Raw genomic sequence first — 11,758 nt, 5'->3', positions numbered from 1 at the left:
TTTAGCTAAATAGGCTAAATTAAAGCTAAATAATCTGGGGAAGTTAGCTAAATAAGAGTTGACCACCTGTCCACACGCTTTTATCCAGAAATGGAAACAAACATGTATTTTTGAGGGTGTTGAAAAAATTATATTAATTTGCATTACATTTTAAGCTTTCTTGGACATTGTGGTTTATGTGCATACAATGTTTATTACAATATGGTCATGAATGATAATATGTACAGAGTAGAATAAAATGTTCTCTCTCAGGCATTTGTGGGGGCATAATTCTTCTCAGGGTATGTTCAATAGCGAATCAGAAGTATCAGACCTTAAACTATGAAGTACAGCTGATCAGTGGGTGGGAAACATAAAAGCAGTTAGAATTTGGGCATTTCCAATTAAAAATATAACACCCACTAGTGGAGGGTGCCCCTATGTGGTAGAACACTGAGAGTAGTTTGACATGTGTTGTTGCTATATATAATTAAAAAAAGACAATGTGGTGTTTGAAATCTTCTTTCAGAGCTGTAGTTTACAAGGTATCTACATGACAATCTAAAGCATATGGCCAAGTATAATGCATGGAATTTTTATGCAAATACTGTGAAATTAACAGCCCAATATCTTATTTGACAAAAAATGAACATGGACTATAAAAAACCCCAAAAGTATTACAGGTATATGTTTTCTATTGAATAAATTTAATTAAACCAGGGGCTGAATAAGTGAATATTTGTGAATATTTTTGCAAATATTGGCACAATCTGACAATTCACTTTGATGGTGTTTGCTCTTATTTATATTCATTATATTCATGTATTTGCAAATACTCAGATTAATGAAGTAGATGGTTAAACCAAAAATGTTTGTGAAAAGCATTACAGATACTTACATTTATAAATATTGTTGAAAGTTTTCATACCAGAAATACTCCTTTGGCCACCTTGACAGTTCTTTCTGTGTATGTGAAGGAAAGAGAGATTTTTGTAAAAGATAGATGCTAAGAGAGAAGGAAGGAAATCTTATGAAGAAATGGTTATCATTGCCAGTGAATGTTATTAGCCTAAGTTTGCAAAAAAAATGTCAGTAGGAGTTTAGTGGTGACATTTGGATTATTCATTAGCCTTTTTCACAAGAGTCAATTTTCAAAACATTTAGTATGAAATATTGAAAATGCTTTTGAATAAATTTATGCATAGTTATCAAATGTCTACATGGAAAGGCTTTGTTAGATTACGCAATTTGTATTCAGAATGTTTCCCTTTTTTATTTTGTACCTCCGTATGTCATTCTTTCAGCCAAACATTGTTGCTTTCATCTTAAAATGTATAAATGACTGATCTTCGCATATCTTTCTTTTATATGCTATGGAACAAAATAGGCAATTTTTTCTGTAGAGTATGGGAAATGGTTTAATTATACTACTGTTTTATTAATTCTACATCCCACAAGACTATCATACAGCTTCTAATTATACAACTTTCTTGGACTCAGAAGGCATGAGATTAAGACAAAACTCATCAGAAAACATTACATTTCAAACACATTCCTTATGTAAATGAACCAAATAGTAAAACAGAATAGAAAATGATCATATCTGTAAATGAAATAATAAACAGTATGCTGAGGGCTTATTTATGGGAATGTGAAGGTGCAGAGAGGTATAAAGTCATTCCCAGAGGCCTAATTTTTTTTTGGTTTTGGTACCTTAATAGGAATTGCATATTAGTGGTTTTTTTCTTTCTTTTTAAAGATCAGTAGAAAGAAATTTCTAGATAATCAAATAATTTCTCTGAAATAATCTATCAAATAATCTTGTGAGACAGGGTACCTTTGGTACCCATGATTTTAAAGGGCTTGAGCAGAGTGTGGAGCTGTAGACAGGAGTGGTTAGGTTCAATTAGGCAGTCACATAACTGCAAGGGGGCCCAAAGATTGGTTGTGGGCTGGGCAGCCAGGGTATAAGAGCAGGCCCTAGAAGCTGAGCAGGCAGTTACAACTAGGGAGCCAGTGAAGCAACATAGCACAACCTGAGGAAAGTAGCACCCAAACACCTGGAGGTCAGGATAAGTGCTATGGGGATGGAGGAGGTTCCTGTTCATCTTGGGTAAGACCTGAAACTGCAACCTGCTGGGGTTGGATGGTATGGTGGGGCTGCCTGTGGCAGGGCAGTCCCAAGGAAATGCCATACCTGTGCTTCCCTAGTGAAAGATGAATACAGGGTGCTGGAAAGCCTTAGCCCCTGTTGACTTGTGGGTACCCCATGGAAGGGAAAGACTAGGGGAGCACACTGTGACAGAAAAGCAAATGGCACATGCCCATAGAGTGGGGCCTGAGGCCCTTGGAGCATAAGACCCAGAAGGTCCAGTGAGGTGCAGAGCAGTGTCCCAGAGAGGGGCTAGAGGCTGAGTTCGGTTCCCTTCTGGCAGCCGCAGGAGCAGGAGTTCTGCGGGAGAGTTGAGCAAAGCGCAGCTGATGGTTGCAGCCTGACCACCCAAGCAGCTACGGCGTGGTAAGGATAGAGAGAACCCAGGCTGGGAGGTCATGGCTAGAGAGCCAACTGAGCGTGGACCTTATGTTATAAGCCAGGAGGCTTCTTGCTGTTGAGTTGTAGCCGATTGGCTTATGTTATTGCTTTGAGTTAAAACCGGAGGACCGGGTGAGGCTGTAGGGGTGCAAGGAGGCCTCATGGGAGCCCCCCAGTTGCTTGGGGGTTCCCAGTGCCCTGTGTGGGCAAACGAGTGGTGCCTGGGATGGCACAGCTGTTCAGTGCCGAGGCGGCACAGTGGGTAGCCCTGTATGGGCAATAGTGAGAGGCCTGAGCGGGGCAGAGGACTCCGCCCAAGGGTCCTAGCACCAGAGTGAAGCCTGTAGGGACTCGTGTTGGGCTCCAGGTGTGGGAGCCACACGAGTGAAAGCCTAGGGTGGGTGCTGTAAAGAGGACTAGCCCGGCGAGGGCAAGTCAGTGGCTATATAGAGCCTGGAGAAAGTGCCAAGAAGCCGTGAGAGCGGGTATATGTTGAAGAGAGGCCCCAGGCGGGGCACATGTAGTAAGAAGCAACCCCAAGAGGGGCGTGTATGATTGACAGTCACCCCAAGAGGGGTGTAGCCTAGAAGGCGTTCCAGGGGGTTTCCACTGTAATAGGAACCCCAAGGAACCAAAGGGGCCAGGTAAGGCTCTGACCACCTGAGCCTAACTGGACATACATGATTGACAGGGCCCAGAAGGGCCAGAGGGGCCAGGTAAGGCTTAGGTTGCCTGAGCCTAAATGGATAATTGTTATTGACAGGAACATAGAGGGGCTAGGTGAGGCTTAGGCCACTAGCCCAGTAGGGAAGAATACCATTCGTGAGCCCGATAGGGCTAACTAGCAGTGAGGGGCACTGGTTGCGTGACAAGCCCAAGGGTGCCAGAGAGGGGCGGCAGTTGGGTGATAAGCCCAGGGGCACCAGACGAGGGGTGCAGGTTGCGTGACAAGCCCAGGGGAGCCGGGCAGCGCGCCAGAGAAGAGAAGGACCTGACAACGTCTGAAAGAGCTGCGAGGCTTGGGGCGTGCTAAAGGGGAGGTAGGAGGCCTGCATCGCCCTTGAGTCACCCCATACAGAATGGGGGGACAGTGTAAGCTGGGTACCGTGGACAAGGGAATCGAAGGCAGCCTCCCATATAGAACCATATATCATCAAAGACGTGGCAGGTGAGATAGAGGGTGCTGGATCACGTACTTGACACAGTAGGGGGCGCTAGAGGGATCACGGCTGCTCCTATACGCCACGCCGTGACAGTCAGAAATCAGGTATTTCATTTATTCACTTACCCTCCTGACCCTTACTTCATAATTCAGGCCTTAAGTTCATATATTATTGCCTATGTGCACATCTGAATCCAATTATGGCTTAAACTTGTCAAAGCCAAACAAACATATGTTGAAAATCCCTTTTACTGTCCTAATCTGTCAAATTATGACAGGGATCTCCAAGCAGTGGGGAAAGTATAGGTGGAAGTATTAGAAACAGAACATCAGCCTAACTTCTGGATCTCTAACTACTGGCATAATGCTTCATCATTCATTCTAACTTAAATTTTCATTTGTCTTCAAATGTCTATCCCTTCAGAGCAGTTCTTGTGTTAACCTTTATTCCTCACTCCAAAATACCAAATTCCTGAATCTTAATATAAAAGAAATTAGGATAGATGAAAATAAAGGGAAATCGCTTAGCATGGTCAGCTTGTGTCTCTATTTTAAATCAATCTTTTTTGTGAGCCTTTCAAATACACTTACAGTCAAATCCCATTTGTGCATACTCTGTTTAACTGACTGTAGTTTATAGCAATTTCACTTTCATCCCTCAGCCAGAATCATTTACCCATGTACTCCTGGGATTATCTGAACCCTTGTTTGCCTATATCTTTGGCATGTCTCCACAACATTTCAGATAGATGGGGTGTTTTTTTGCAGTGGAATGCAAGATCCACTTAATAAATCACCCTTATAGTTAAAAATCTATCCACATTAAAACTGACACAACTATTTCCCTTAGTGACCACCAGGTCATTAACCAATAATTGTTAAACTTTATGTAAAAAATGAAAAGAAACATTACGTTTGTGGTATTAATCACTCACATGAGGATATCCAGATTTAGGGTTTGTCCTCCTACACATATGGATTATGTAGTGCAAGATCAGGGATTGCCTTTTTATTCTGTGCTTATACACTGCCTTGCCTAAGAGGATCTTGACCTATATCTGGGGCTCTTACACATAACAATTTGTTTTTGTTGTTCCACTGTTACTGTTATGGGCACACATTATTATTGTGTGCCCATAACAGTCAGTAACATTATCTGATGACTGTTTATATTCAAATGTTCCAGGGCCCTATTGTGTTAAGTTTCATGAAGTCACACCAGTTCTGGAACTCCATTTATAGAGAAGTATCCCATAGAAATGTAAATTAGCAGGTCATAATTAAACTTGTTTTCACTGCCTCTGGGAAGCACAGTATTATTTTTCTTTTGGGGCTGAATTGTGTCTTTTAGTCCCAGCCATGTGTGTGGGGGCTGTACAGAGCTGCACAGGCTCAGGGACATTTATACAAAACAGAAAGCATCATAGACACCCCAGTTTGTACAGTCCAAAGGACCATATGAAGAATGATTGCTTCCTTACCAAGCCAGTTCTGATGGTTTGTTTTTAAGGCCAAGACAGTCACTGGTCTAAAACAGATATTAGCAATCTTTTGGAGCAGCAGGCAGCTTTAACTGAGTTAACTCTAGAAGTGAATTGCTCCTTCTGACCCAGCTGGTGGCAGTCCTGCTGTTTCGCCCCCCACTCCACAGTGTTTTGCTGCCACTCTCCCACCCACTGCCCCTCATGCCAGGCCAACTCCCACAGAAATGTCACAGACATTTGCTGCTGCCAAATTGCTGCAGACATCCTGGCTTCATGAGCTGTATATAGCTCATTGGTTTCATGTTTCTGACCCTGGTTTAGAACAAAGCCAAAACCTAAATTCAAGAATTCACTTAGAAGCATGGATTACAATTCTGTCATGGCTATATGCATGTCATGCAAGGGTCTCCTTTCCTGCCACCAGTGAAGTACTGGTCCTTTATAAATATTGATCTTGGTGAAATGCCAAAGTCCACTGAGGTTGATCTACAAGGGATGGTCTGAAGTTGGTTTGCAAAAGGGCTGGTTGAATCAGAATTAGCAATTAGTCTGAATGTGTAGTAGTATTCTCCAGTTTCCTTGGAAATCATGGAAAACCATGTTATTTCTCCCCACCTCTGGGATAATTTGTTCCAAGGCTTAGGGTTGACTGAACTACCATAGCCTGGGTCTCATAGAATCATAGAAAATGAGGGTTGGAAGGGACATCAGGAACTCATCTAATTCAACCCCCTGCTCAATCTGTTGTGCTTATGTTTTAAACTTGAAATTAATGCTCTTTTTAAAGTGCTTAGGGATTTTCACTGAAATGCTTACTAAGTGTTAAGTACCCTTATTATTTTATTTTAGTTACTGGTTTTTGATCTCTTGAGTTCAGCTCTACAGCCATTTATTTGCCTGTTGATGACTGGCGTGTATCATCATGCTGCCTTGTTTTGAAACCTACTTTTAAGCAGATTGACACAACTATGAATCACTCCCTATTAACAAATTCAGACCTTATCAATGGCCACACAACTTCTATTACCTGTGGTTGGTATTGCCGGAGGGTGAACAATGTTCTTAGCACTACAGTATAAAGTATTATGTTCCTACAGCTGGGTCAGGCTCTGCCTCGTACAGATGTACATACAGAGGGGAAAATTCAGGCCATTTATGATAACAATAACTTTACCGTAACCAAAAATTACTACAGAGATTAAGTAGAAGAGTTCATGCAAGAACTTGGGAAATATTATTACAGAGATGACACCTCCTATTGTCATATCCACATAGACTGAAATTAAAACATCAATATTAACTGAGTAAAATAATATGACATCCTGACATGTTATAAAAGCACCCATCCCCAACTCATTTTTGACATAAAGTTTGGTCCATAAGACGAGAACAGGTGAAAACTATCAGAGAAAAATTAAAAACAAGGAAATAAATCAGATGTGAAAGAAAAATATAAGGAATCAAGATAAAAGGGAAGGGTCAAGTTATATGCTGTTTGTATAAAAGTGTTGCTTTCCTCAGGTTCTGTGGCAGCTTGACTTTAAACCTCCAGTGGGTTGTGAAATGATACATGTGTTTAGGAAATTGAACACTTGTTCATTCCCAGAAGCTAAAGAACAGATAAAATCAGGCTAGAAGTAGAAGGTTTCAACAATAGATTGATTTGAGGAGAAAAATGTTCCATACAAACAAACGTAGAATCTTTGTTACCCTTTGGTTATATGTTGAAAACATACCTATGTCTACAGAAATATAGAAATGTTATAGAAACTTATGTAATTTATACAGAGAGAAAAGGATAAGAATTGAAGTGTTTACTATCAATTGGTTTCAGCCAGGAATAGCTGTCAGTAGCTCCCAGTCCCTACATTGCTTATATGTTCAAGCTTACATCTAACTTCCTCACAGTCTAACCTGTAAAACACAACTGATATGAAGTTTATCCTCATTGGAAAAGACTATTTTTATGATAAATTTCATGGTAAGAGTTATCCTTTCTGAATCTGCAAAATTATTCACTCAATTAGTGATTGTTTTCATGAGTATTAAGTAGTTCAGGTAAGAAATAAAATCCTGCAGAGCCAGATTCTCTGCTTCTGGAAATCTGGTATCATGCCACAATGGAACAATATGTAATGGGCCAAAATCTGAATGCCAGTGAATTGTATGTAGTTAGAAGCAGTGCTCTCAATGTACATTTCAGCTTTGCAATTTTTCTTTAGCAAGGATATGATGCTAAAGATGTAAAATGCACCCTACTGTAGTCACTCTGATATTTGAAAATAAGAAAGAGCAAACTATTAGTGTACATGAGTGTTTTTTTTCAGTCAGGATCATATTGGTGAGAGCTAGTTCCTCATCTGTAAAATGTGCCCATGCAGAGGTATTGCACCATGTCCTCATTTCACCAGCTGAAGTCTCTCCTCTTTTGTCACAGTGATAAAATATGTGTCAAGCACCATGAGCATCTCCTCTTCTCCTGGCTTGCAGTGCTGCAATTAGGATCATACTGTGTCATATTCGGAGTTCAGCGACTGTTAAATGTGCTACGCTGGCATCACACTAAATACTATATCACTCATTTTAGATGACCCCCTTGAAAATTGCTGCCAAAAGTTTGTGTCAGAAATCACTTTTGAAATGCTTATGAAGTGAAGAATCTTCACAGCCCTTTACCTATCCAGATATAAAGAACTGTCAGTCAAGGAAATCGAGCACTGCAGTTTATATTCTAAGACCTGTTATTCAAAAGCATTGCTTGAAGAATTACTACTTAGCATTTGGCAGCAATTCTGTTTCTGTGCTTAGTCAGTTGTTAACCTTAATACTTTAATAGCCATTGAAAGTCAGTACAAGAAGAATGCCAAACACTTGGCAAATATTTTAATAGGGATGATCCAGAGATGTCCATGACACTGGAACCACATATAAATGTTGTCATTTTAAACAATGCACTCTTGCCTAACTTCTTCAATATCTCTAATGCTACCCTAGGAAGTTCAGTGGAGCTGCTACAATCCATAATGTCACCAATAGTGTTCAGGGGAACTCAAGACAGAGATTTGCAGTTTACAGTTCCATATATCCCCTGAAGCCAAGTTTGTTGTTGTTAGGTTGGTTGTTTTTTTTAAGTACAAGGATTCTATGATGTTGGATCAGTATTTCATTCCCAAGTGTTCAAAAATCCTGAATCAGATTTTTTGATATAAAATAAATGAGTCTTCTAAATAATAATAATAATGGGTTCTTTTAATTTGCATTGTAAGCCTGTGGAACACCCCTGGGTCATGCTCTCAAGCTTCTTTCATGAATATGAGACTTGGAAATATACCTATACCTAAAATTAACAATAATTCTCATGCAGTCTTTTGATTCTAGTAGCCAGGCATTAAGAAAATCAGAAACTATCATGTCACACACCCTGAAATTGTGAAAGTTTGCACTACAAATTCACCCTTAAAAGCAAGAAATAATTTGCAGTAAACTGGGACTGGGAAGCCCCTGAATTAGCACTGGGGAATTTTTTCAGTTAAAACCAAAACCTCTTTTTCTATTTTAATTTTACTTGGGAAAAATCTCTCTCATCTCTCTCCTGGACTTGAGTTAATTCTGAATGCAAATATAATGCTAGTTAGAGCTGTTGCTGTCCCTTTATGCTAGTGTCTTGAGTTGTACCTTATTGTGTGATAACTGGATCTACATGGGAGTACAAGCCAGCTTTTCCAATGAGGGAGTTATTTAGATTGTAATGGGGTCACTTTCTGCTTTTCACTATCGTGATTGTATTGAGGCTAATGGTAAAACTCCAGTTTACTTCCCTAAGGCCATATTCATTAGGCTCTATATTGCCATCTTGCTCAACAGATGAAAATTGAACAGCCACGTACTCATGTAGCTATAATTTCATTGCATCTCAGCTGTTAGCACTCTCCTTACTCCACCCCCACATTAACAGGTTCTGCATTTACTGCTATCATTGGATCAGCTGACAGTGGGAGGAGAAAAAAGAGAAACACCTGTGGCATTATTATTGCATAGGTCACATTCATGTTGTTTGTGGAAAGTGAAGCAGAAAAGAGGTGTCTGCTACTTAATCATTACTGTCTTTGCTACTGGTGTTGAGGCTTAGCAGGACCATGTCAGAATTATCTATCTCTGTGTCTACTTATCTAGTAAAGGCACTTAGTATCTAAGAAGGATGTGGTTGCCTAAGTCCTGCTCAAGCCCTTTCTTGGCTCCATGCTCCTGCTTTCAGCTGTGTGAATCTGCTGCTACTGCTCTTTTACTCTGTCTGAGGTAAATAGCCCCTGAGTGGAGTCATAGGGAAGGGGTTGTCTCCTTCAACCATCCTTGTCTCCTTTGCCTGATCCAAAGGTTCTGCTTTACGTTTATCAAATGGTGAAGGTGGTATTTCTATTACTATTCTTGTTGTAAGAAGCTGCTGTAAAACAAGGCAAATAAGGGCTGGGAGAGCAGAACACGTGAGGGGACAAAAGGAGAGTGTGGTAGCCAAGCAGGTGGGCAAAGAAAATGAGGAAGCTGACAAAGTGGGAGAACAAAAAGAAAAGTGTTAACCAAGTGTAGATAAAAGGTGGTGATCATGAACTATGCAGAGAGAGGGGATCCATAACACTTCATATGATTAAATTTGTTTTTCCTGTTTTCTTTGTTGTACAATTGGCTTATTTGGCAAGTAGTTAGCATGCAACTCAACTAGTATGTTCCACAGTCTGCCATTTGTCCCTACACTGACTACCTATCTCATCCAGGGTAGGGTATGACATCTGAGATATGTACATGACTGGAAACACTTCAGGGAAGCCCAGAACTAAAGGGTCCCCAAGTGGATTTAAACCAGCTTAACAGGCTTGTATGTCTGTTTGCATCACATTAAACCACACTTAAATCATTTTAAGTGTTATGTCTATGCCCTATGTGTCCCACATTTATGGTTAACTCTGTTAGCTGATGCAGAAATAATAGGCAGAATCCTGCTTAGCTTAAAAGCTTTCTTTCCTATTTTAGGAGGAGGGGGAACTGCTTTCTCTTCCCACAAAGCTTTGACTTGGAATAAGGGAACCCCAAGGAACCAAAGGGGCCAGGTAAGGCTCCGGCCGCCTGAGCCTAACTAGACATACATGATTGACAGGGGCCAGAGGGTCCAGGTAAGGCTTAGGTCACCTGAGCCTAATTTGATAATTGTTATTTACAGGAACCCAGAGGGGCTAGGTGAGGCTTAGGCCACTAGCCCAGTGGGGAAGAATACCATTCATGAGCCCGAAAGGGCTAACTAGTAGTAAGGGGCGTCGGTTGTGTGACAAGCTCAACGGCGCCAGACGAGGGGTGCAGGTTGCGTGACAAGCCCAAGGGTGCCGGGCACCACGCCAGAGAAGAGAAGGACCTGACAACATCCGGAAGAGCTGTGAGGCTTGGGGCATGCTAAAGGGGAGGTAGGAGGCACGTATAGCCCTTAAGGATCACACTGTGTCATATTCAGAGTTCAATGACTGTTAAATATGCTACGCTGGCATCACACTAAATACTATATCACTCATTTTAGATGACCCCCTTGAAAATTGCTGCCAAAGGTTTGTGTCAGAAATCACTTTTGAAATGCTTATGAAGTGAAGAGTCTTCAAAGCCCTTTACCTATCCAGATATAAAGAACTGTCAGTCAAGGAAATCGAGCACTGCAGTTAATATTCTAAGACCTGTTATTCAAAAGCATTGCTTGAAGAATTACTACTTAGCATTTGGCAACAATTCTGTTTCTGTGCTTAGTCAGTTGTTAACCTTAATACTTTAAGAGCCATTGAAAGTCAGTACAAGACGGCTTCAGATTTGAGTTGGCCTAAAAGCTGGTTTACCCTCCCATCTCTAATCTAGAAGAGTTGTCTAGTTTGTGTTGCAATACATGCATTAGTTGCTACACTCTTGAGTATGAGGACTGCAGTTTTGTCTGGTCTATTAGAGTTAAAGAAGTACAGCCCCTACTGTGGAAACAGTTTTATCAAGAAAATGTGTACTGTTAGGGCACGTCCACACATGCAAGCACGTGCACTTGCAGCAGCTGAAATAGAAGCAGTGCAAATTTGAGCTGGGGCTTTTTGCCTTGGCGCACATGTTCAGACATGCACTTTGTTATGGAGCAAATTGTGCCACTTGGGGCAAAATAACCCTGCTGGGCTCCTCCCAGATCTGCAGCCAGGGGGAGCTAGAGCTCAGGGCTAACACCTGTCCTGGCCCCAGCAGTACAAAAAGCTGCCCTGGCCAGAAGCTCAGGGTTACTTGACCTCAGGAGCTTCTGGGGCCCAGGCAATTGGTTTCTGGGGACACTAGCCACTTGCATCAGCTAGACTGCTGAAGCAGCAACCCAAAATTCACTTTTTAAAATAACCCCAAATCCACCTTCTTCCACAATTGGAACAAAAGAGAGAGAGGAAGGGGGATTGATCAGATGGGCAATGTTTTATTGTTTTATTTACAATGTTATAGAAATTTGGAAGCCTATCAGTGTCTTTAGCATCATAATAAAATAAATCTGAAATATCTGTAGGTTTTAATGTTTGCTTTGGGTTTCCTTGTCACACAGTGGGTGTG

This window comes from Crocodylus porosus, unplaced genomic scaffold (assembly GCF_001723895.1).
Source record: "Crocodylus porosus isolate Cpor-Errol unplaced genomic scaffold, CroPor_comp1, whole genome shotgun sequence".
Taxonomy (NCBI): Eukaryota; Metazoa; Chordata; order Crocodylia; family Crocodylidae; genus Crocodylus; species Crocodylus porosus.
Note: the sequence above shows the minus strand (reverse complement) of the source record.